The sequence below is a fragment of the Canis lupus genome, chromosome 17, assembly GCF_048164855.1.
Source record: "Canis lupus baileyi chromosome 17, mCanLup2.hap1, whole genome shotgun sequence".
NCBI lineage: Eukaryota > Metazoa > Chordata > Mammalia > Carnivora > Canidae > Canis > Canis lupus.
Genome location: NC_132854.1, coordinates 40,569,008 through 40,595,796, shown reverse-complemented (window position 1 = coordinate 40,595,796; position 26,789 = coordinate 40,569,008). Strand labels below are relative to the sequence as shown.

At 32.4% G+C, this 26,789-nt stretch overlaps 1 long non-coding RNA gene across 2 annotated transcripts in view; it reads left to right on the top strand.

The window, feature by feature from the left end:
* Positions 1 to 26,789, top strand: part of LOC140608397 (uncharacterized) — a 140,546-nt gene that overhangs the window by 34,661 nt on the left and 79,096 nt on the right. For both annotated transcript variants that reach the window (XR_012010415.1, XR_012010414.1), the window contains one exon: positions 21,201 to 21,301. This is a non-coding gene — a long non-coding RNA (uncharacterized lncRNA). The remainder of the gene's footprint in view (positions 1 to 21,200; positions 21,302 to 26,789) is intronic.

Genomic DNA, 26,789 nt, shown 5'->3' with positions numbered 1-26,789 from the left:
TTTTCTCTATTATTTCCCCAATGTGTAGTATATGAAATGTACTGATCTCACATGAGAAATAGAAAAATCTGGGCTGATATAATAAAGACATCTGGTGAAATATAAATTATTTTATTATTAAGTGGGGATATAAAATATACATGAAAAAACATTTTATTATTTGATTTGAAAATAACTTTTTGATGGTGTATATTGTGTATTTCCTTATAATCTCAAAGGCATTTACTTAAAAATGAATTCCAGGAGTGCCGTTCTGGCATATGCAACTCAGAAAACTAATTTCCAGAACAACAGTCTAGCGAAATCCCCCTCAGAAATATCTCTGAATAAAAGCAAATTGATGGATGTATAGTTTCTATGCAATTCAAAATCAAATGAATCTGTCACCGAGAATTGGAGGAACTTGGCTGTAGTCATTTTTTTTTTCCTGTTTATATTATTCTACATTGATAAGTTCTTTCCTCTTTCTGGTATGTCAGTTTCTTAGCAAATTACAGAATCAGTTCTCTTGTTTCCCTTTTATCTGCATTATTTGAAAGTGAGAGTCGGTGGCTTTTGCTTTTTAAAATTTTTAGCTATTTCATGCAACTTTTACTTTGTGCCAAATGGGCCATATTTTTAACATTTTTCACCTGTATGCTTGTTAGCTTAACAATATACCCTTGCAATTTCAATAGTATCTGGCACACAGTAGACCATCAATACATTTAATGGGTGAGTAAATGACATAATTCTGCATAAAGCTAATTGTCAAATCACTTACATTATGAACTGATTTACATGCTGTCCAAAATCTTGATGTCCTAATATCAATACTCTGATATCCCAGAAACAAAACAAAAACAAGCTATCATAAACAATTCTATTATACACCAGAAGATCATTTGTAACATTTTTTAACTACACATATGTCCCTTTGTAATTATTTTTAATTCCTTAAAAATTTACATTCTGTTGGTTTTAATCCATTCTCTTCAGGATGAGGGAGATACTTAAAAAAAATCAAAATGATTATATCATGTTTTATACATCAAGTATCAATCTGCAACTACTCTGGGACCCAGCTTTATTTTAAAATAACATTAGCAAGATATGAGCAAATTAAGAAAAAAATGTCGTAAGTGTGATTGTTACTAATATATTTTTTTGCAAATATGGAATGAAACACTGAGTTATTCATTTCAACACCCCCCCCCCTTTATGTCCCATATGATGCATCGAGGCCTGGATTTAATTTTGAAATCAATAGAAAATATATAGATGGAGTTTAGTGGCATGAGCAAAAACATTGTAGATGCACAGTAACTGTGACCTTCGATCTTTAAGGCTAAAATATGAGAAAAAGGCAATAGATAGACAAACGATAATGGTTTTCTGCAAGAATTCAACTTCAAAGTGACCTAAATTCAGAAGCTTAGAAAGAGAAATCTCCTCAAAACAAAAGACTGCCTTATGAACCAAATATGCAAAGTTTTTAGCATTTCTGTCGTAAAAAGCATGTTGCACATTTATAGAAAAACAATGAAGACCTAAAATAGATCTCTAACACATGTACAAATGAGCAAAATAGCATCTCAGTTTTTATGCTAACTGCAAAGTGTGGCAGCATTACCACTGAGTCTGAAGAGCAGAGTGACAAAGCCTCCGTTTCCTAAATGCCTTTTTCAGTTGCTTGTTAAAAAAGTATTCCTTACTCTATCTCATTCATATGTACATCTTTACAACCACAACTCTGCCTCGAGCACTTTGTGGTGTCAGAGGCTACCATCTGGAAGATGGTTGCGTATAGTAAATGAGTTTTAACAGAACCAATTGTGTTGGTTTCCTCCAGAGGGAAGAACCCCTAACTGCAAAAATTCTGAGTACAGCATTGAATTTTGCAGAAGGAGAGTCTGTCCTACCTATTTGCTATATACACACTTGCCACCAGCTGTTTTATGCACTCTTGGCTCCCCAGCTGAGACAATTAAGGGAACAGGATTTGGCATTCTGTATAAATATGAGATAAGACTCTGGAGCAGTTTCCAAGTTGGCAGAGCATGGGGTAAAAAACAAGGCTTTGCTCCAGAATAAAGACTTTTTAATCTTATAGGCAATGATCGAGGAATGAAAAAGGCAGATGCTAAGAGGATAATGTGGGAAAATATGGAAGCCTGGCCATCAGCAAAATATTGTAAATTAAATTAAGTACAGAAGAGTAGCTGCATCCTACAAAACAGTATAGAAAGGAGAAAAAATGCTAAATATTTGGGTAGGAGGAACATATTGGGATATTTTGCTCTATGTGATGCTTTTCCTGAGCACTGCATCTAGCTAAACATTATCCATAGTAGCAACATGTCACTTCTGCTTCTATCATGTACTGGGCTGTTGAGTCTGAAGTCCTATAAAGAAAATAGCATGGGGGATAGGATTTTGGAAATGATGAGTGAGGTAAATATACACTCTTGAATAGAACTTGTATTGGAGTTACAGGAAAAATAACTTCCTAATTAAATTAAAGTTGTTTGGTGATATTTTAGTTGCAACAATGTTACTCAGGGAACATTCTCGCCTTTATAATTTGTTTTCTACATAGAAAATCTATAAATAAATACAACAAATTGCTAACTATTATGCTCATTCGTGGTGAGATTGTTGCTTTTTTCTTTGCTTTAAAATTTCCTATAACAATATACTATAATTAAATGGAAAAAATAAAAAAAATAGGATTTTTTTTTCCTCATCTCTTATAAAACCATGATTGAACCTATTTTAAGTAGGCTTATAGATTTGTTTCTTGGGAGAAAAAAGTACATGCATGTCAAGATGATTCCAAAAGATATTCCAAAAGATATATTTCCTACCCTTACTTCTAGTCCAAATGTTAGATACATATCAATAATTACTTGACACCTCAACAAGACAAACATCTCAAAACTGAAAAAGCCAAAACAGACATCTTGATTCTGCCATCACTTAAATCGCATGCTTACCAATCTCTAGATTTTTTTAAAAGGCAACATTAGCATCCAATTATTAAGGAAACACTAGTACCCAATTGTCAAGACTAAAATAGTTGTATTCCCCTTGACACGTTTTCTTTTCCCAGCTATACACTCTGAAATTTATTTCGTCAAAAAATCCCATTTATACTACTTGCAAACACATATGGACTCTGCCCTTGTTTTTATATTAGGAATATTTTTTTTCAATGAGAAACTTGTAAAATGTACTCATTTTAACAACTATTATGCAACTTCTAATACCGATGGATTATTTTAGACCCATTTTATTTCATTTATCTAACATAAGGTAACCTAATTATATGGTTATAAATATAATATATTAAAATATTTTTATATTTGCTTGAGTTATTACTAATTCTTTAAACCTTAGTATTGAAATTCCAGTTGCTTTAATGTTTTTCCTAACTAACATGCATCAAGTGTTTTTATACAATACATTACACTAGTGTAGATGTTGCATTTATCAGAATTCTGTGCTTTCTCCTAGATAGATTTGCTGGGATGGGAAGGCATAAATCAAATGGTAACTTGCAGCTATTGTAAAGGAAATTGAAGAGTGCCAACCTCAAGCAGAATAGATAAATTTAAAATGGTGGCACAGAAAAGCAAACTTCTAGGAAATATCAAATAACCTAATGTATCATAATCAGAAATTGATCAAAATATTCCCTTCTAGAGGTATTTGTTAAAAAATATATATTATTTTCCCATGATTAACTGTGTTTATCAGCTAAGTATAAGTCAACAGATTGACTTATTTAAACATCAAATTTTGTTTCTCTACTTTGTATGTGACTTTGCTCTTTTTCTCAAGGCAATGACAATAACTTGTATTTCATGACATAAAGTAAGTCTTAATAAATTATTTTTACAAAGTGCCTTCAATCTCCATTTATAAAAAATACATTAGTTCTAAAGATTATCAGCAACTGAAGAGCAATTAAGTGAAATGTTCCCACTTAAATGAAGCACTTCTGGCAATTAGCACAAAGAAAATGATTTCTTAAGACATAGTGACAGCACAAAAAGACAAATCCCTAATGCTATGAGAAAGCAACAGTGTGCATAAAGTAATTTTTTTAAATGACATTAATACTTGTAGTCATTTTGACCTATCTTCATAGACCTTCATAGCTATACTGTCTAAAATTGTCATTACCAGTTGTTATAAAAGATAAATTTCATCATGTGAATTGCTCAAAAAGTAAGCTAGATGGTGCTAAAGAACATCATTCTATTTATTATGTGATCATATTTACAACATAATTGTTGGTAAGACTGAATAAAAAGGTTGAGACCCATTACATTGATCTGCAATTCGATATTGTACTGAGTTAAACACAAAGGTCCACAAAGAAGACAGACCTAATAATGGAGTGAGAGTAAGAGGTAGTCCCTACCCATAAGCTTGCATTTAAGTAAACACCTTGCAACCCACGATCACAAAATAATAATCGTCATTGTGTAACAAGTCTATGCCAGATTTCTACTGCAGATATGTTAACTATTTTTCTGAAATCTGTGGTACATGAATATTTTCATTCTTTTGGATTTTTTTTTCTTGCACATAATTTAAAAATTGAGCAGTAAGGTTTAAGGTTACAACTGGGATATGCCAAATGTTTAGGTATTACCTGTAGCTTACCTTGGTATGGCTTTTAACTTCATTTATATTTATGTCTGAAGGAACACTGATGTTCCACTAAAAGTAACTCCTCATTTTCTCAAAGAGTCCCTTTTGGGTGAAATTGGCCTCCCTGAGGCTGCTTCACAAGTACCGCCTGCTAGTTTGAATAAATGCTATAGTGTGAGAAGGGTTTGAAAGAGTAGTTGGCTGCTTGGGCTTTGCCTTTAGCTTTCTGAGGTTCAGAGTCTTTAAACCCCCAAAACCTCAGTGTAATAGCACTTTTTAAAAAAATTTAGCCATTTTGATGGCTATATAGCAATATTTCATTGTAACTTTGATTTTCATTTCCATAATGGCCATTTATCCTGAACATATTTTTACTGAATGTTGTTTTTTAACAGCAGACACTGACATAGTGCTAAATACACTGTACATGTTGCACACATATCTGTTTAAGTGAATAATACATCCTCCATCCATGGACATAGTGTATTATCTTATGCTCACAAGGCCATCCATGGTGATGTTATACTCACATCTGAAGATGGTGTTGGTTCAGAAGAAACTGAAAATCTTTTTAAGGTTGTGAAAAAAGTAACAGCTCATCATCAGCATCAGGAGTTATAAAAATGTGTACTGTTTTTCAAGTTGGTGGGAGGTTATTATGTACTTTTGCAAGGATATAGGTTGCTAGTATATACCATATTCTCAAACGGACCAGCAACTGGCTTTGGGAGAAAGGGACAGGGAATTGAGGAAATAAAATATTTCCCTAAGAACAGCCCACGTTCTACTATTAGAAACATGGACTCTATTCTCTTGTGAGTTTTGCAGTAAAGAATATTAAAAACTAAATTAAAATTCTGGTTACTTAGAATTATTCTTGCTTAAAAATTGCATAGAATGTTTTGACAACAGGTACACAGTTCCTGTGCAGTACTTGTAAAAGAAGAGATAAAGAATAAATGCAAGGACAAGTAGATTTTTGAATTGTGTTGAAATTTTAACCTAATAAAACATATTCTTATATAGTATGGTCCTTAAATCCGCCTGCCCACACACCCTCTGTAAATACTACAGTTGACACTGTTTTTGTACTTATTCTGATTTTGTTTCATTCAATACAGTTGTAGGAAGTTTGCAGAAATAGAAAATTTTTTAAAGATTTTATTTATTTGTTCATGAGAGACACAGAGAGAGAGAGAGAGAGAGAGAGAGAGGCAAAGAAGACATAGGCAGAGGGAGAAGCAGTCTCCCCATGGGGAGCCTGATGCGGGACTCCATTCCAGGACCCTGGGATCACGACCTGAGTGAAAGGCAGACACTCAGCCACTGAGCCACCCAGGTGCCCCAGAAATAGAAATTTGTAATTACTTTCTCCAGTCACTTTCTCCATCTTCTACATGGAGGAACAGATGAATAAACTGACGGCATCTCTTACTGTGTTTGAAAGGTAACCAAAGCTTTTTTGCAGAAGCCAGAATGTGAATGAAACACACACATACACATATACAAGTGAATTGTAAAGTGCAAGAAATTGAGAGCAGATGGATCAGTTCTGCTAGTAAGACCATAACAGAATCATCTTCTCAGAGTCGAGGCTGTTGTTTTTTCATTCAAAGCATGCATCACAGACCATCCCAGAAGTTTAAAATCAAATATACAGATTAAGCTGGGTGAAATGTTAATCATGTAAAGCAAAACCGAAGGATTTAGGTTTCACACAGCAGTATGCACCATATGCATGTTAAGTATCGGAAGACAAAATTCCATCCAGCTAATTGAAAAATAGATATTGAATAAATTTAACATTAAGGAACATATAATTATAGTGATGCCCCCGAATGCTTGATTTACTTAATGAGAAGCTGTTTAGTAAGAAGAACTCTTACAATGGAGTGAATATTATTACAGATCATTTCTGTATCATAATTTTCCTTTTATGATTTGCACCTATCAAGACATCTTAAAAAGCAAACAAACAAACAAACAATGGTGGTAGAATTGAGCTGTATTAATCTCTCTAAAATTTTAAGAACATTTTTAATGTATCTTCAATCCTCATGTAAACAGTTTAAATAATAACAGTCCTTCTAAGACACTGAATTCTGTAAAAAAAGAAATATAACCATGTTCTAAAGTGCAACAGATCCAAGTACATGTAAGCGATGAAACTTAATTTGGTAATGGCAATGATAAATCAGAAAACTAGAGACCACATTAGTTATTTGCTATTTAGTTTTGACCAAGTAGTGAAAAACAAATGATAGAGCTCCCAATATATTGTTGAAATAGGGTGAGACTAGTAAGTGTACTTCATGTGACAGAAAAGTTAATTTAGGATTCTTCTTCTACCTTTAGGGCATTTCTTAGTAGACGATGGAAGAGAATTTGGTAACATTATAAATCACAGCTTACTAAATGCAGTTAATTCCAGCTGCATTCAATAAATACCTTCCTTCTCATGTAGAAGCTTTAAAAGTCCTTAGCAAATTGTTAACAGATTGAAACAGTATGAGAAAGCAGTGTTTTGACTTAATTTCGTTCCCCCTACCTAAACCTGCAATTTATTTTATCTGTTGGAGGAACTGCATGTCATTTCACATGAAAAATATTAAATTTTTAATTGACCACCATATTTTAGAAACAACAGTGTATCATATATAAAATAAACACTATGTTTGATTTGCACACTTTCTGGAAACAATAATCTTAATCATGTCATTTAAAAATTTTCTTTTAAACTTACATGGTAGGCAGAATTGTAAGATGACAGAAAAATTTCTGCCCCCTGAATACACATCCTGTGTAATTCCCTTCTGCTAAGTATAGGCTGGACCTGTAAATATGTCATAGCCCTCCTTTGCCTAAATTACATTATATGGTAAAGTTAAGTGGATTTTGCAGATGTAATTAAGATCTCTCATCAGTTGACTCTGAGTTAATCAACAGAGAGGTAATCTCTGATTGTGGTTTTGACACAATCAGGTGAACCCTGTAAAAGAAACTCTAGAGGTAAAAGACAGGAAGTAACTGTCATTAGTCTTGACCTTGAAAGAACAAATTGTCATGATATGGAGAGGGCCATGTGGCTGGAAAGAAGAGGTGATCTCCAGAAGCTGAGAGCTTCAGTTCTCCAACTTCTAGAAACTTAAAATAACCGGTGAACTTGGAAGAGGACCCTGAGACCCCAATGAGATTGCTGCCTTACTATTACCTTTCATTGAAGATTTGGGAAGACCCTGCCTGGATAGAGGACCCAGCAAAGTAATGTCCAACCTTCTGTCCCACAGAATGTAAATTTTGTTTTACGCCACAAAATTGGTGGTATTTTATTACATAACAAAGATAACTAATACCACTTTTCATTAAAAACAAAATATTAATAGACTAATATCATTCATATGTCAGGGACTTCAAAAGGACATTTCAGCAATGTTGAATTGTATTGATGAATATGTAAACACTCTGGGCCATTTTGAGAACTCTGAATGAAATAAAAATAGATATTTACAACTAATTTTTTCCTGGAATTTAAGCTGTACTCTCATTGATACTCAGATGAAATAAGAATCAGAAATCCAGAACATAAGTAAATATGATTTTTCAGTTTGGTGGTCTGTATAGTTTTACTCTAAATTTCTCTGGTATGTGAAAATCCCTAAATATAAACTGAAAACTTATCTTTTGAGTATATACGCAAAGCATGAAATACACAGAAGTAAATTCTACTCTCAGAAGCAGGAGAAGGGAGAGCACTCAGCCACTCATGCATTTGTTAATCACCTTTAACTAAATACATATTTGGCTGAATAAGGGTAATAAGGAATTTCAAAAATTAGTGGAAAGAAGCTTACAAAATAAAAACAATGTACTGCTGCTTGGCAAAGAAGTACTTTGCTAATCAGTTGAAGTTATTCTTATTTTAGTTTCACCTTCCATTTCCTGTTCTTTCAGTGTACTTCAGAAATTAATGTATTCCGTATCATTGAAGAAATGTTACCAGATTATTATTATTTTTTTATTTTTAGAGACAGAGTGTGGGGAAGAGGGGTAAAAGGAGAGGGAGAGAGAGAATCTTAAGTAGGCTCCATGCCCAGCATGAAGCCTGACTCAGGGCTTAGTCTCACAACCTTGAGATTATGACCTGTGCTGAAATGAAGAACCACACATTTATTTTTATTTTTATTTATTTATTTATTTATTTATTTATTTATTTATTTATTTATTTATTTATTTATTTTAGAACCACACATTTAAATGAACCCAGACACCCCTAATGTTTATCTTAAAAAATATTTAAGTAATCTCTCACCCTACATGGGGCTCAAAATCACAACCTTGAGTCCAGATATTTTATTTCAAATAGTCCAGATATTTTATTTCAGATGATTCAAATATCATGTGGACATTCTAATTTATATTTAAAAACAAAATTTTGTATGTTGGTAGTTACTGTGTATCCTCAGATCTGAAGTTGAGCTTGGTTATTTATAGGGTCTAGAAGAGAAAGCCTAAAAAACAGAGCCAAAAGGGAAAATTTTATGATGATAGATGATAGATAGGTAGGTAGGTAGATGGTAGATAGATAGATAGATAGATAGATAGATAGATAGATAGATAATTGATTGATCTGTTCCTTTTTGCACTTACTTTCCTGCCAGTAAAAAAAAAGAGAAAATCCAAGGGAAAAAATTTTAAAACAAACTGAAGGCACAAGAGTGTCAGCAAAAGCACATAGAAGTTGGAGGACATTCCACCTTTGAATGAAGAGAAGCATTATGGATGATATCCGAATGTAGCTGGCTTTGCCCAGGTTGGCACTGTGACTAGAGCATGCTGTGCTCAAGGGGGCAGCCTTATTGAGCTGAGGAGACAGAGGTTGACACAATTGCATCAGAACACAATATTAAGCACAGGTTTCCCTATTTTGAACAAGTGAAAAATTTCTTCTTTTATTACGTGTCCAAGAACAATTTAATGAACCAAAGCTATCTGGTCCTGGACTAACACCCTTCTTTTCTAGTTCTAGCTCCAATGACATTCTTACAGTGTTTCCTTATGGGTTCTTCTCCTCATACTACAGAGTCACTTTGCATAGTGACCCCTTCACTTAATTATTTTTCATTCTGAGATCTCAGCAAGCCCTTCATTTCTTTGGGAAATTTCCCCTGACAGCTCCAACAAGGACTGACTTATTTCATGGTATCAGGGTACCTCTTATTGAAAAACTTATCATAGTTTGTAATTTAAACTCATGTAAATGATAGTTTTGATGAATGCCTGTGTTCCCTGCTGTCCTATAACTCCTATGACATGATCTTGCACATGGTATAAGCGCTAAATCTAAGTGCTAAATTGCCATTTCTTATATGTTTCTGTGCCATTTTAATCCTTTCCAACAAAAATGTAATAATATGCACTCGTAAGAAAAATTAAGAATACTTACAAATCATCATTTGAGGTTAGATTGTATTTGCATTCTTTCTGGACCATAATAAGGAAGACTGAAATAGAGAGTTATAAATTTAGAATAGGACCCATTTGCTTTGTTATGGAGTTTTCTTTATTAGAGCTTAGCTGCTTTGGTGATAACATGGAGAAAAGCAGCCTGGTGAGTTTATGGGAAATAAAGTTTCTCCAACAGGGACACCAAAAAGTAGAAAGCCCTAGAGTTTATATTGCTGTCTCTCTCTTATTATTTTAAATAATACTGCAACATTATCTCATTTTTTATACTCTTATACAAAATCACAATCATAAACAACATATGCGGTTTTATAAGCAACTGCTCTGTAAAGTAACAAACAAAATGTTTGTCCTATAGGCATCATTAAAGAGATTTGTTTTGCCATGCATACGAACTTCATACTCATAGGTACAAATTTTGAATCATCGATTTTCCAAAAATATAATCTTGAGAAAACTATGCATCCAAAGTCTATGTATTTCTACACAACTAGCACTGAAGAATATCAGAATAGCTCACATAAGCAAAAAGTATGGTTCATCATAAATACTAATTATCCATAAAATGAGAAGACCTCTTCAACCATCACAATCCCTGTTCATTTACACTGAACCCCCTCCTCACTGTCCTAAGAAACCTCCACAGATGTCAGAGTATACTCTGCAAACTACCACTCAATGGAATATTTAAGTGTCTCAGGAGGTTTCCAACTGTCCTGAAGTTTTTTCATCAGCTGTAGGGAACTCAAAAGGATCCTCTTTATTCATTAGCTCCACAAATCAATGGAGAATTCTTTGGGTGTGCTTCACGGTAAATGTAAATTTACAACCACCAGAAGAGTGAAGATACTCCTTTAATTACACTGTCAGAAAGTGTACTCTAATGCCTAGCAGTTTGAATGACCTGTGTGAAATTTCAAAATACTGTAATGCTAAATCACAATTATAAATGTTATCTGAAATGATTTTATTCTGCTTTTTGAGGGTTCATAATGAAAATATGTATTTCAAACTTAAGCATTTTTTAGCATCCCTTAGAACAGGTTAGAAAATGTTAAGAAATCCAAAGTTTATGAGCTTTCTTAAGAGTTTTTGTTGTTGTTGTTGTTGTTGTTATGAGCTACAAATCACAAATTTCAGGAATCCCTAACCAAGATCTTCAAAGCAAAACAACAACACATTCCGTTTAGTTTTAATTTATTGCATGGCCTCCACCTACTTAAAAAAGCAGCAATTCAAAATATTTTCACTTATTGAAAAAATACTTAACCTGATCACCATAACTAACAGATGCTGAAGATGAGAACATATGGTTCATTCATAGTACCTAAAATTAAACTTTAAAACTCTACTGTCAAAAAAAAAAATAAAATAAAACTCTACTGTTTGTCTCAATTTTTTTCTATGGAGAATCTCTTTCTAGCTTTTATATCTCAACATTACATTGTTACGTTTCATTGTCTACTTTAGAGAAAGGATCTTTTCAACGACTTCATCAGTCATACTTTGAACAATCACAGAGAAAAATGATAGACTTGAAGTTAATAGGAAACAGTTAGAAATTATCCTTTTTATTCCTGGCTGCTTATTTAACTTTAATGCCATTACATTGAATTAATGTAATAAAAATCAATCATTCTATATTATGGCTGTGTTGTAGAAGATAATAGAAACTTAAGAATATCAATTTAGCTTTTGTGCCATTTGATATGATACATGTGGTTTGTGATAGCTAAGGAAGTAAAGAAAGGTTTTTGGTAACTACTAATAGTAACAGTGATAATTCAAATTCACATTATTCTAAGCAACCTGTGTTGTAATATGATCTTTTGTCAGTTGAAAAGAAAAATCCCTTTGTATTGTTTAAATCACTTAATTTCACATACTGCAGATGCCTTTTTAAAAACTATACTTTAATAATCATATTCAGGCATATTGCTTTAATTTGTATTTAAAACAATCAAAGATATTGGTTTTACTGGCAATTGCAGTGCCTAGGGACAGATAAAATAACTGAAGTTTCTGATAATGGCCTGACTTTTAATTTAGTTTATTGAGTGATATTTAATTAGAATCATAGGTTAGAAAGTGATTTATTCATTTTGTCTATTATCTTTTCTTTAGATAGGAAAATACTTAAATGTACTTCCAGCATAACTATGATTCTGAATTGTAGGCAATAAATAATGCTTAACAAATTACTTTATGTGTAATATTATCCATTTTAAATATGCAAGTAGCATAAATTTTATGGTTACATATACTTACAAATAGTATTTTATATTTATAGATAATGCTGTTGGTAAAGTTTATTATTCTCAATTTAAATTTTCTCTACTTGAGGTATATGGATAAACATTTGTGGTAGAGTATCCCAGGTACTTTCTTTGAGAGATTATGGTGCAGGAATTCAAGAGAGAGGAAGGAAGGAATGAAGAAAGGAAGGAGAGAGACAAGGGAGGGAGGAGGAGGGGAGGGAGAGAGAAAATGTTGCTTTTAATTAATAAATATATCAGTACTGTTAAGCAATAATTTATTATGTCGTATTTGCTTAATTAATTAATTTATTTTAAAGATTTTATTTATTTATTCATGAGAGACACAGATAGAGAGAGAGGCAGAGACACAGACAGAGGAGAAGCAGGCTCTATGAAGGGAGCCCAATCAGGACTTAATCCCCTGACCAGGATCATGCCCTGAGCCGAAGGCAGACACTCAACAACTGAGCCACACAGGCGTCCCTAATTTTATATGTTTACATTAATTTGCAGTACTTAACATAAGCTACTGCTCCTCTCCTAATGGTAGACTTGTATATGTTTTCTATCCATTCACAAACCTATTTATTTTTTTTCATTATTGAAAGAATGCCTTCTAATTTTCTAATGTAAGGCTTCATTTGTGAATATGTCCTATTAAATTCTATGCCTTGATCTACAGTAAACATTACTTAAAATTAGCAATAACATTTATTTAACACATTATCTGGTGGTACTATTATTTGCTGTTGCTAAAATGTCTAGATGTAACTGAGGCAATGATTCCACAGAAGACCTAAGACATTATCTTTTATGGCATAATGTATCATCCATATGTATCATTTTTTCCATCAAAAAACACTCATAAGGGGCACCTAGGTGGCTCAGTGGTTGAGTGTCTGCCTTTGGGTCAGGGTGTGATCCTGGGGTGCTGGGATCGAGTCCCACATCCGGCTCCCCTTAGGGAGTCTGCATCTCCCTTGCCTATATCTCTACCTCTCTCCCTGTCTCTCATGAATAAATAAATAAAATATATTTTTTAAAAATCTCATAAATCATCAAATCAGGAAATGAAATAAATATTTATTGAATATACTGTATGCAAATCAGTAGGTAAATATCATAGGTGTAGAGAGTTACAAAACATAGATAATAAAAGAAAAATACCATGAAATACTTTGGATAGCAGTTCCTTATCAGATATAATATTATGCTAATATTTTCTCTGAGTGTGGAGTGTATTTTTATTCTTTTAACAGTATTTTTCATGGAGCTCAAAGCTTTAATTTTAATGAAGTCAGGCTTATCCATGATCCATGGATCATGCTTTGTGTACTATATCTGAAAAAAAGGCATCAGAAAACTCAAGGTCATCTAGATTTTCTCTTATGTTTTCTTCAAGGAGTTTTAGGTTCTGGAGTTATGTGTTAAATTCTGTGATGCATTTTGAGTTCATTTTTATAAAAGTACAAAAATTCTGTCTAGATTTACTTTTTTTTCTAGCACCATTTGTTGAAAAGATTATCTTTCCTCCATTGTATTGCTATTCCTCCTTTATTAAAGATCAGTGGACTATATTTATGTGGACCCATTCCTTGGCTCTTTGCTCCATTATCTATTTGTTTATTCTTTCAGCAATATCACATTTTCTTCATTATTGTAGCTTTATAATTAGTCTTCAAGTTGGGTTGTGTCACTTCTCCTTTCATAGTGTGGGCTATTCTGAGTCTTGCCTCCCCATATAAACTTTAAAATCAGTTTGTCAATATTCACGAGATAACTTTTCTAGGATTTTGAATGGAATTGCATTGAATCTATAGATCAAGTTGGGAAAACTTTCATCTTGACAATGTTGAGTCTTCCTATCCATAACCATGAAATATCTATTTATTTAGTTCTTCTTTGAATCTCATCAGAATTTTAGAGTTCTCCTCATATAGATTGTGTAATTTTTTTTAGATATATACTTATATCTTTCAAACTTTTGGAGTGCCACCGTTAATAACATTATTGTGTTTTCAATTTCAAATTCCGCTTGTTCATTATTGGTATAAAGTTGTTTGACTTCTGTATATGAATCTTTTATCCTACAGCTATACTGTAATCATTTATTAGTATGAATAGTTTTTAAATTGATTCTCTTGGATTTTCTACATAGACAATTATTTATCTATAAACAAAGACAGTTTATTTCTTCCTTCCCATTCAGCATATATTTTATTTCTTTTTCTCTCCTTATTGCATTAGCCAAGACTTTTAGTATGATATTGAAAAGAAACGGTGAGATGCAATGTCCTTGCATTCCTGATGTTAGTGGGAAAATTTTGATTTTCTTACCATTAATTATATATTTATTGATTTCCACTCTAATTTCAATTCTTTTCTGAATACTTTGAACATAACTTATTCTTCGACTTACATAAGTGGAGGCTTAGCTTATTGATTTTACATCCTTCTTTTCTAGTATATGTATTTAATGCTATACATTTCCCTCTAAGTAGTGCTTTCTCTGAATCCCAAAAATTTTGACAAATTATGTTTTTATTTTCATTTAGTTCAAAACGTTTGTAATTTGTCTTGAGATTTATTCCTTTACACCTCTGTTATTTAGAGGAGTGTGGTTTAATCTTCAAGAAATTGAGAATGTTCCAATTATTTTTGGATTATCAATTTCTAGTGTAATTGTATTATGGTCTGAGAGAAGATTGTATTATTTCTATTCTTTCAAACTTGGTAAGGTGTGTTTTATGACCCAGAGTGTGGTGTTATTTTTATGAATCTTCCTTATGAACTTGAGAAGAATGTTCCATCTGCTGTTGTTGGATAAGTATTTTATAGATGTCCATTCTATCCAGTTGATTGGTCAATTAAAACATCAACAGTACTTTTTTCCCACAGATTAACCTAGATTTTAATCAATTAAACTTTACCAAAAAAATAACGTGTAAATTATATTTGATTAAAATCTAGGTTCATCTAAGAGAAACATCTATAATTTCTAACTACAATTTTACATCTTATTTTGAGTTTTATTAAAGTTGAGGTAAAAATATGGTTTGCTAAGTTAGCAGATATTTCAAATATTTGTATATTACATTCTGTAATGCATTAAACATTATCAAAAATCACATTTATTAATATCACTATCAGGAAAGTTAAGTATTGAGAAGCTTGAACACTCCCACATTATTGTTGGAAACAAACACTGTGGTTGTTTTTCATGAAGTGACAGTTTCACCTTGTTCATTTTTAAGGAAATGTCTGCGGAAGATCCACAAGTGAATGATCATAGTTTTTGTCAAATTGTTTTTTGAATAAAAACAGCTGGCCATGGGTCGGGGGAAGGGGAACGTGTTTGAGTTTGCAACTCAAACAATGTCTTATGTACTTTCCCTGGAGAGAACTACTATAACTTTGTATGCAACAGAAGCACATTTCCTTACAGAATATTTTAAAGTAAAAATATATTAAAAGTTTGATATTTAAAATAACAGAACAAAGCAGTTTGATATTTAAAGATATTAATAAAAAATGTGTATTCAGGGATGCTTGGGTGGCTCAGTTGGTTAAGCGTCTGCCTTTGGCTTGGTCATGATCCCAGGGTCCTGATATTGTGCCCTTTGGGGCTTCCTGCTTATCTGGGAGCCTGCTTCTCCCTATTCTCCCCTCTTATGTTCTCTCTATCTCTGTTGCTATCTCTTTCTATCTCAAATAAAAATAAAATCTTTTTAAAAATGTGTATTCCATACAGAGATTTTAAAGTAATATTTGTTTCTGTTTCAAAAGAATATTAAGTGAATGTATATTATATATGCTACATAAATAAAAATATAGAATATATATTATATACATACATATACATAAGAAGGTACCCATTACATTTTTGCATAGGCAGTAAAAATATCAACAAAATGAGAAAGGCAAGTAATTCTTCACATTACTATTTTAAAAGTTTGACTTTGTGACCATCTAGTAGAGACTCAGGGTCCCACAGTTATAAATTTTGAGATCCATAAAAAAAAAAAAAAAGCATTGCTTCGTGATTTCAAACACATATCTCTATGCAAAAGATAATCAGAGACTATTATACAGAACTTATGATTACATTTACAAACATAGATAAAATCAACAAATTCCTAAGAAAATATAAAGAATCAAGTAGAAGTAAAAAATGAGAAACTAAAATGTTGCTATAAACTTTTAAAAATTGAATCAATAATTTGAAATGCTTTTTCAAAGACAATACCACCACACTGTTTTAATGTTGTGTTCTTTTAAATATATAGGGAAGAATCAATCCTAATTTTATACAAACTCAGAAAGAAAATAGTTGGAAAATACATATAAAAAAGATTTAAGTAGGGGTGGCTCAGTTGGTTAAGGGTCTGCCTTCAGCTCAGGTCATGATCTCAGGGTCCTAGGATCAAGCCTGGCCATGGGCCCCCTTCTCAGGAGGGAGTTTGCTTTTCCCTCTCCTTCTGCCCCTTCCCCCTCGACTCATGCTCTCTTTCTCAAATAAACAGATTTTAAAAATTTAAGTAAAAAACAATCTTTAAATGTTAATGTTTAATAAGCAGAAAGTCATAAATATCAATTACTAAAACTTATTTCTCATCTTCCCAAGATGATTATATCTAAAATGATTTAATGAAGATTACTTTTGTAGAAAAATTTTGGCACACACTCACCACATACATTCACACACATCTATACCTATCAATAATACAGCAGAAGCAACCTGATGCCAATGTCAACTTTTCTGCTATGTGCTTTGCAACACTCTGTGTAGTGCAAATGTGTCACCTTGGTCCCCATTCAAAGAAAGACTTATCCTAATTGCTGAGAGTACTGTCAGCAGACATTTTATAGCTATCAGCACCTCAGAAATTGCCTTCACTGCAGATGCCACCATGCCTGATGTCACATCACATCTTTTTAAGGATTTCCCCTATCCAATGACTGAGGGGCCCTTTTACCTCCACAAGTTTAAGTGAAGTTAGCAGAAGCTGTTGCACCTGCACTGTGCTCATTTTCTCTCTGCCCCATCCTGTTTGCTCAAGTCCCTTCCACAGGTATTGATCTTAATAAATATTTGTATGTTCAACTTGACACAGAAGTGTTTCCCAAAGATCCAGATATCAGCACTTATGCCTGACTAAGCGTGCAAAAAGACATATAAATATACCTACATAAAAATAACAGTGAAATTGTGAATAGATTCTTTGTACTGCCCTTTCTTTCAGAATTAAAAAAAAATCCAAGAAAAAATATTTGAGACAGATATCAAATATATAGTACTTTATGTTATGAATAAAAGCTTTGATAGGGGAATGTTCTTATTAGAAATTATAGAGTTGATGATAGCATGGGAAAGAGACTTCTTAATTTCAAGATACATGATTTATAAGATTTCATCTAGAAAAAGAACTCATTTTCTTATAGAAGGAATAAAAAGTTAAGTAGTAAGGACGTCTTCAAAAACCCTCCTATTTGTTATATACAAGAAACCGCCAACTAATACTAGGTAGAAGTAAGCACTAGAGATAGATTCTTATTTTTTAAAAATTACACTGTTGGGATTATATGCACAGTTGTCACATGTTTTTATGACACACTATTATTTTCAATGAATGCTTAATTCTTAAAGTATATTGAACATACTACCTATATTTTGCTAATATATATATAACATATAATTTCATTTTAGTTTAAAATATTTTTTGAGATGTGTAATATGCCTCTTACAAAAGAAATATAGGTTTCAAGAGCACTTAATTAAAAATTAAATAAGCTGGTACCTTCTAAATTTGATTTTTTTAAATAAATACACTGAGAAAAAATGAGTAGCTCTCAGGACAGAAAAGCAATTTTTTAGTACACTGAGTTTGTGTAGTATAATACGATACCTATGCTTGTATACTACCTAAATTCCTAAGCCAAAAAATGAATCTAGTTTTATACAAAATTGTGGAGGCCAGATGATTTATGCAAAAATAAGTTTCTATTCCAATCTTTGAAATTAGATTTTCTTACTCCAAATATAGTACCTTTAACTTCATCCAGTGGTTGAATGAATAAAAAGTTTCTGGGGATAAGTATGGCAAAAGTTGAGAGAGCTGGAATTCTGCATCATATACTGACATATATAATTAAAACTAAAATAAAGATATAGCCTATGAAGATTAGCATTTTTATTAAAGATATTTCCCTTTTCTTTCCTTGTACAGAGTATCATTATCTTTTGCATTCTCAATAGATATTTTTGCCTATTTCCTATAGTTAGAATTATTTTTCCCTATTTACTATAATTAAAAATGTCCATTAGTCTATTTTAATAAATTATTCAGTCAACTTAAACATGTTCTTTAGATATTACAGAAGCCAACAATATGCAAATGTATGAAATGTCAGTTGCATAAATATCACCCACTTAATCCTTTAGGTTGCAGCACCTTTTTAAAATGTCTGCACTATTGTTTAGGGTTTGCTCCTTCAACTTTACTTTACTGATTTTTTATAGGTTGCCACACTGGCAATAAATCATGACTCTTTTTTATTCTTGGGGGTGTCAAGAAAATAATGCAGCTATTTATATCAATATAAAATATGCAGATATGTAATTAGAAAGTGATTCTAATTAGTATCTTTCTTGCTAATAACAATAAACATAGTCAGTTGATGACATAATGTATCCCAACACAATTCTTCTAATAATTACTAATAGTATACAGCTACAATTAATCATTACAAGTATGACTTTACAGGTAAATCCCACTTTTGATACACAAGATGATTTTTGTCACATGTCTTTTATAAGATAAAAATATGGAATAAATGCAACATTTAGGGTATAGAAGTAGAAAATTCACTTCTTGGTGATCATTTTAATTGGTAAAATACCATTTTTAGTTGTAATATTTACCATCAAGGGAAAAATAAGGGGCAGATGAAATTTAGCATACATAAAATTTCTTTACTTGCCAACAGATGTACTTTAACTCAAACATCTGTTTGCTCTATTTTTTTGTGTGTCTATTCACGAGCATGAGTATATAATTTATATTAATTTATAAAATTATGTTAAGATAACACTAAGTGTTTTAAAGAAATTGCAGCTTTGGAGAAGTTGTATAATACTTTGAATGAATGCTCTATAGTGGAGAAGCAGATCTCAGAAAAAATTTTAAGATGTTTTTATGTCTTTGAGATGCTAAGAATGTTTTAGATATGTGGACAGTCCATTCATGACTGGAAAGTATTAGTGGTATTTGTTTGGAGTTATGATTTCAGTTTGATAAGAACTTAAGAACTACTGTTTTTAGTAGTTCTTTTCTTTCTTTTTTTAAAAGGTTTTATTTATTTATTCCAGAGAGAAAAAGGGGGGAAAAGAGAGAGAGTTCTGTGAGAGTGCTCACACATGTGAGCAGGGAAAAGGGCAGATAGAGAGGAAGAGGAACAAGCACTCCACCCAGAGCCTGAAGCCCAACTAAGGATTTGACCCCATGACTCAGATCATGCCCTGAGCCGAAACCAAGAGCCACCAACTGAGCCACCCAGTGCCCCATTAGAAGTTATTTTCTGTAAAAATCTTCCTAAAGAAGGTGAATCACAATAAGCTTATACTTAATTAGAAGAGGTTTGTTTATTTATTTATTTATTTATTTATTTATTTATTTATTTATTTATTAAGTTTTTTTTTTAATTGTTACATTAAACTGGAGACAATTTATTTTTAAAACTTAGCTGTTTTTGGAAAGAAATTACTCCCATATTTTGTGGTTAATGAGCTTCTTCAAAATTTTCTGTAAATTCAACATCAATGAGACGGCAATCAGTGAAAGAGCGTACTTCAAGTGATACTTCTTTAAATTGTCCTAACATAAGTGTGAAGGGTCCAAAATAATTCTCAGACTCACAAAACACATGATTCCAATTCAACATTATTGGAGTTTTCTCACTTATTGTTGCAACCTGTCTTCTCCACCTACAATAGGTACCTTCAAAATATTTTCTCCTAGACAGTTCCAAGTTACGGGTGACAAAGAAGACAATTTTTATTCATTTGGAATTTATTTCAGGTCCAACAGTGTCTTGTTCATTCTGAAACTTCAAGCTTATTGCCCTGGCTATTTAGTGAATAATTTTCCTTCTAGATAGTGAAGGCCTGTAAACAGTTCTCTACTCCATCCTGGACACACAGGAAAATAATTCTTGCATTTATATAGAACACATGACTTAGCTTTGTGTTTTCCTCCAACTTAGGATCTCCTAAAGATATACTTTAATAGTGGCCATTTGTCCTGCAATATTCTTCTCTTCTTGTCTCTCTGCCACCACTCTTCACTAACTCCTCTCAGCCATTTTCATTCCATTTACAGATCTTGAAAGGAGAAAGAAGGCATAATAATGTGCAGGGGCCATGCACTGCTCATGTCCAGCTGGAGAGAGAACTTCAATGGAGTCCCTGGAGTATTTTCCCCCCCAGCCTTCATATTCCTCTGGCGTATTTTGGTTTATATATTTTCTCATTTAACTTCCGTTTTGCTAAATTCCAGTTTACTGAAGGAGATGATTAACTCTGGGTGATGATAATTTTGTTTCACTCTCCAGTTATCTTCCCAATGAGACACACACACACACACACCACTGAATAGCTTTTCATGCCTTGTGGAAAAATAAAAACTATGAGTAGCTTCTGTCATTAGGATAATTGGGATTTGTGTATCTATCTCCCCAATTTCTGCCTAACCTAACCATCTACTTCACTTCAAATTAGGAGTAAAAAAAATAAAGGATTCTCTCTGATTCATTTTTTTTTCTTTCTTGTCATTTTCACAGAACTTTTTCTGAGGCCTATGTGAGGGGAGAATGGGGAAGATTAAAAGTTAAGAAATTCATCTTTGCCTTTCCTTGCTTGCCAAATCAACTTGGGAAAAGAGGTAATGAGATGCATTTCCCTTTGTTTGCTGCTTGGATTATTTAAATATATTAATATGGATATAGATGTAAATATATAGATAAAGAGATACAGATATACAGATTTAAAATTTCATATTTCACTTTTCCCCATTTTTACCAGTATCGAATACAGTTTATTTTATGTGGCTTACTATGCCAACATAAATCATAATTTGGCAATAAATTTGGGTTTTCAGGACTTTTATTTAATTGGACTAAAATCTTGATTTTGTATTATATGATTATTCTTTTATTTATATGTATCAATGCAGTTTATACATGCCTTTAGGCATATATACCACTCAAACAACATGTCAGTGAAACAATCCTGTTCTTATTGCTACTTTGACAGAGTCCTAGTAAACCCCAAAGCAGGGGGGAGGAGAGTAAAGTCATAATAATGTTGAAGTTTTGAGACAAAACTTTTTCAAATTTGGTCTCTGAACACAGAGACTTGATTAAGTTTGGGTAACAATCACGATAAAACAGTTGGTTATTAGTAGGCAAATAAAGCAAAGATTTTGACTTGATTATCTCTAAAAGTCTTGGGGAATAAACAGTCACTTGATGCTATCTTTAAAAATGGAAAGCTTAAAGGAGCACCTGGGTGGCACAGTTGGTTAAACATCAGACTCTTGGTTTTGGCTCAGGTGGTGATCTCCAAGGGTCCTGAGATTAAGCCCTGGGTTGTGCTCTGTGCTCAGCAGAGTCTGCTTCAGACTTTCCTCCCTCTGCCCCTCTCTCCTTACCCCCCTCGCTCTCTTTCAAATAAATAAAAGATAAATCCTGAAAAAAAACAAAAAGCTTTAATTTTTGTACACATGGGTTTTTTAGAACAACGAAGTCATCTGCAATTCATATCTCCCTTATCAAGAGTTCCCTGAAGTGAAAGTATAATTTCATGTTGATGAAGATTGTATATAATAATAATAAATTCATGTTGGAAGTAACTGAGAGCTCTGTGTAGATGGTTTTGATTAAAATAATGCATCAATTAAAAACATAATATGTAGAATCCTCTCATTTTCAGTAACTAAGTTAATGTATTACCCTAGTATATCCTGTTTATAATTTAATCCTTAATGAAAGCAACTGAATCTATAAAATAAAATATACAACTAAAAGGGAATTTAGTAATCTTCTTTCCAGTGCAGAAATATGCTCTGCCAAATCCATGATATGCAACTATCCAGTGCTGACAAAATAAAACAATCGTGCCAACAAAGCTCCCTTAATATCAGTATAGAAGGAAGTTGGAAAACAATTTAACATTAAAATAAACATTATCAGATGTGCATATGCATGTTAAATTAATATGAAAGTGACTACAAGTCTGTATAGAATTTTACACAAATTTAAACAGTAAAATGGAAGAAAGAAAAATTAAAGTCTTCTTTCTCCTTGAGAAACGAATAGATGCACCTAGTGATTGTCTCCTGTATACATTATTAGAAGGTTAATTTCAGAGTAAGGTATATGTGGTCCCAAGGGTCAGAGAGAGCCTGCAACCTTGCATTGTAAAATCAAACTTTGGTCTTCTTATCCAGCCTATTTCACCTCCAGGGAGATCCTACAGAGGAATGAACAGGGAGGCAGATGCTGCCTCAGCCTTGAAAGAAAATGTTGCCACTTTACCCCTATATGATCCCTTTTCCAATACTTCCTTTTCTTCATGTATTCAGGTTTGACATTCTGTTATTTGCTATAAGATTCTGTATACATATCTACTCATAGTTTTTTTTTTTTTAATCTACTCATAGTTTTTAATCTTGTGTTGTGATTTATTCATTTTCGTCTGCCTCCTTTAACTAGACTCTGGGTTCATAAGAGAAGAACTATGTTTTCTTCTTGGTTTACTACCCTATCTCTAGTATGCCACATAGTCAGTACTTGAAAGAAAATGGAGTTATTTATTTGATAGAAGTATAATCTCATCAATATTTCCATTAAAATGCAATATCTAGAACAGAAAGTGGTGCTCTGGTGTAAAGTATGGACTATACTTCTTGAACTTCACACACTTTGCTAAAATTCCCAAGCCTTGGGAAACATTGATTTTTCTACTGCTAGGAGCATCATGAATGATTATGCTCTTGCAGCCGATCGTGCTTACCCTGATCTTTTTAACTTCTATTTGCTTGCATTAGCATGGACTAATACATTTTTCATTAGAAACTGCATCTAATGCTCATTTCATACTTATTTTTGCTCTATTAATGGTTTTTATGTTTCAAGACCCAGGCAATCTAAGGACTGGGTAATTGTATAAATGGAGGATTATCAGTGTGATGCACAAATCATTTTTGATCCAATGTTATAAATGTTTAATTTCTATGATTTCTGATGTGACCTCTCTACTAACACAGCTTAATTGCACTTCTAAAGGCAGCAACATATATCAGCTGAAATAGAGGTACTGCCTTCTAAATTAGAATCTGCCTCCACATAATAAGAAAGATTTAGAAGCTGCAAATGTCTTCAAACTGTTTTTAGTTTGGAACTATGGAGACTTTTTACTTAAGTTTTGATTGAAATTAGTATTTATAGAATGATGTGGACAGATATTCTGCTGGGTTTGTATAACAGAAAAAGACTAAACTGTATGGAGATGTGGCTCAACTGGAGCAACTGAACAGTGTGAGAACAATTGGAGAGAAAATGGGACATAGAGCCAGAACTTAAAATATTTCGATGCTTTAGAGAAAATACATATTTGAGAAAATTTTCACTTAAAATCAAGTTATAGAGGCACCTCGGTGGTTCAATTGGTTAAGCAGCCGACTCTTGGTTTTGGCTCTGGTCATAATATCATGGGTTGTGAGACTGAGCCTGTGTTGAATTCCTATCTCAGGGCTTGGAGAGATTGCTTGGACATTTTCTCACTATACCCCTTCCCTCACTCGTGTGCACTCTTTATCTCTAAAATAGATAAATAAATCTTAAAAAAAAAAAAAAAAAAAAAAAACCCAGAAAAAAACATAATGCCATTCCACTATCTTATATTCACATGTAAATATTGAAGTGCCACGGGAGTATGAACTATTAATGAGAGCTAAAATATTTTCTAACATCCTCAACTAAAATTTCAATAAATATATAGAAGGTAATTGCTGAAAAGTGGAATATTATTTAAAACAACATTATACAAAATACCAAATTAGAGAAGTTCAGACTCTATGTAAACAGATGCTAATGAATGGAAAAATATATTAGAATTAAAATCTTATCCCGATTTTTCTAGGGACTATCAAAAATTATTGCAATGTAAAATATGTAAGCTAGGTTAATTTTTATTAAAACATGTTCTAAAATAGAGTAAAGGTTTAATATGTTTTTAGAATGAGATTTTAGAGGGAATGTTTGATCTCTTTGTGTTATTAAAATTTCAGCAGTGCCTTTTACAGAGTGTAGATTACCATTAATCTATCTGACTAATTTTCAATTTTGAAATTTTTATCTTTAGCTGTTTAAAGAATATAAGATTAGAAGTGGCATTTAAGGAGAGATTTGGCAAGTAAAATGTCAAGAGCTAGGAATGCCTATGAGGAGTAGTTTTAGCAAAGTCAAAATGTCCCTCAGATTTGGCTGTTATGAGTTTAGAGTAAATTAAGACAGCCACATTGACATGTACGTAAGTAGCTAGAAAAATGGAATTAGACCTTTAGTGAATTATATGGTGAAAATATCCAAAACAATGAAATTGAGTCCTCTTTATTCAATTTGTTGACTAACCCTGAGTCAAACAAAATTGACAGGGTGTGAGAACTAGATGTTTCTGTGACTAGTTTAAAATAAAATTATGGTGGCCTCGTAATGCCAATTTGTATTAGAGCCTCATCTAATCATCTCCAGGTAGACAGAAAAAGATGGATTTCAAAGAAACTTTTGAGTCGGTATTAGATTTTATTTTATTTTTTGCCAATATTAACATCTCTTTCAGTCTCTTATACTTCTTTGATAAACCAGGCACATATACATAATCATAATTTTCTTCTACACTTTACAAAGCACTGGCTTATCATGGATGATGATTTATGCTTGAAAAAGCATCAAGCACAATGCCCAATGCTGTAGAACTTTATTAAAAGCCTATCTATCAGTTTAGAAAATTCAAAAATGTAAAATCAACTAAAGATTACATTATAATTCATGTGACTTAATGTTATTTCATGGATAAACACAAGATTTTTTTTTAAAGATTTTTATTTTTACTCATGAGAGACGGAGAGAGAGAGGCAGAGACATAGGCAGAGACATAGGCAGAGCAAGAAGCAGGCTCCCCATGAGGAGTCCGATGGGGGACTGAATCCCAGGACTGGGGATCATGACCTGAGCTGAAGGCAGCCACTCAACCACTGAGCCACGCAGGAGCCCACATACGAGTTTTTGATTCAGACTTTGTTTCAATGCTTGCTGTGTCATTTGCTAGTGTCCACTTACTAGATATGTATCTTGAACCATTATTAAAACTTTCATCCAATTTTCACATGTATTAAATAGTAATAACTAATGTTATTAGGTAGATAGCAAGAGTTATGATTTTTAATAAGATATCAATACTTTACATTTTTAAGTATCATTTAAATATTAACTCTTGCCAATGACATTTTAAAATGAATTGTATAAAGAATGAAGCCCAACTTGTTACGTAAACATATAAATGTGAAAGAAGTTAAATATTCATAAAGTAAACCTTTGTTCTGTTTCTTCAAAAGACATCAAGATGCATGTCATCTGTCATTAAACATCAGTCAGAAATGGGTGAAAAAGAAGCACTTAGATATATTGAAACCTTTTTTTTTTTAAACAGATGGACAGGCAGGGTCAAAACAAGATTGGAAAATCTACTCACGAAGAACATCCTAAGGTGAACAAAATTTCCATCTTTCAGTAGACTGAGTAGAACACGAGAAAACTATAGAAGAACTGGCTTTGTAAATAACACAAATAATTAAAATCATAAAATGGACTAAAATCAATACAAATAGAGAAGACAATAATTTGACTAATAAATTTCAGAGAATACTTTCCCACAAAGGAAATTCCAGGCCCAAATGGCTTCATAAGGGAACTCATTTAAGCATTTAAGAAAAAATACAATACTCATATTACATAAAACACTTCAAAGAATAGGAGAAGGAGCATTTCCCTGGCAATTTTATTAAACCTGTATAACCCTCATATTGATACCCTCATATCAAAACATCAATTACAAGAAAATAAAATAATAGGCAAATATTTTTAAATAAAAAAATCTGGAGAAGAAATACATGTTATTTCAGAAATGTAAGATTGGATTAATTTTTAAAAATTAATCATCATAATTTACCACAGATAATATAAGGTTTTTCACTTTATTTTGTTTTGAAATGTTGTTTCAACTCAGTTTTGAAGCCTTGTACAATCTAGTTACTTTCTCTTCTTAAGCAACTGATTAAGTTCACACCATTTCCCTTATCAAGATCTCAC